The sequence below is a fragment of the Habropoda laboriosa genome, unplaced genomic scaffold (assembly GCF_001263275.1).
Source record: "Habropoda laboriosa isolate 0110345459 unplaced genomic scaffold, ASM126327v1 scaffold440, whole genome shotgun sequence".
Lineage (NCBI taxonomy): Eukaryota > Metazoa > Arthropoda > Insecta > Hymenoptera > Apidae > Habropoda > Habropoda laboriosa.
In genome coordinates this window covers 1,148,442-1,149,559 of record NW_017100710.1, presented here as the reverse complement: position 1 = coordinate 1,149,559, position 1,118 = coordinate 1,148,442, and the positions used below count along the sequence as shown (strand labels likewise).

Sequence of the window (1,118 nt, the reverse complement as noted above, 5' to 3'; positions counted from 1 at the left end):
ATGCTCGCCTGCAACCTGGCAGGCGATTGTTTCATTTCTTCTGCTATTTTATCTTTAAACTTTTTAAACATTTTTGTTAAATTATATGAATTTCGTCGTTTTATTAGATTATGTGAATTTCCATAGACGTGTTTACGTGGAATTAGGTTGGGATCGAAGACGATAGGCGTCGAAATTTAAACACAACCAGAAACACATTATCCTATATTGTTTGAAAATGCATTATCAAAAAAAATACAAATCATTGATTATCAAACGTGATACTTTAATTCTTTGAGATAATGCGTTTTTATTACGATACTACAATTTTCGCGTGAGAACCATGTATGTATACGTAGACACAGTTATTTCCATTGATGTCGATGTCAGTAGACTGCTATCTCACACAAATATACTGTCAGAAATTTTTCATGAAAAAAAAAACATTTAAATTACAATTGATTGTACAACTTTTTTGTAATGCATGATTTTATTTTTTCACATTTATTTAGTTTTATTTAAATAGTCAACTTAAAAAGTATCTGAGATAGATAAAAATGAAAATAGGTTTAATAAGAATTGGAATCCGATGCAATATAGGGTGATCATAAAATTTATATTTCCAATAAAAGAAGTGCTGTCAATGTTTCATCTTTTTATAATATAATGAAATATGCAGCAAATAAATTAATTTAATAAAGATGCATTAGATCTATCTGATTGTAATAGAAGTCTATGAAGTAATTTGTAATTCAAAGGTAAACAATACATTTATATTTTACGATCACTATATATATAAAATCTAGTTGCTTTCGCTCATTCAGTACAAATGCAACTTGGTATAGTTTATGTGTGAAGTAGTGTACTGCTGCTTACATACTTTAATTTGCAAAAAATTATAAATATTAATGTTTAAATAATAATTTTGTTTTCAATGATTTGATTCAAAACAAGAATACTTTTATTCTTACAAATATGGTATAGTATTACTAAACGTAAATACGTAGTGATTAATAACCTTATTTACCAGTTCTGTAGATATGAAGTTTATTTGAATTAACAATCTTAATAAATGTATTTGAAATTTGAATTTTATATCATATTTCGCATTGTATTATTTTTTCTGTATCATTATGTCA

The 1,118-nt window shown here is 25.7% G+C and overlaps 1 protein-coding gene across 1 annotated transcript in view; it reads left to right on the top strand.

The window, feature by feature from the left end:
* LOC108577032 (pre-mRNA-processing factor 40 homolog A) overlaps positions 1–1,118 on the top strand; it is a 13,249-nt gene that overhangs the window by 8,813 nt on the left and 3,318 nt on the right. The window lies entirely within an intron of this gene.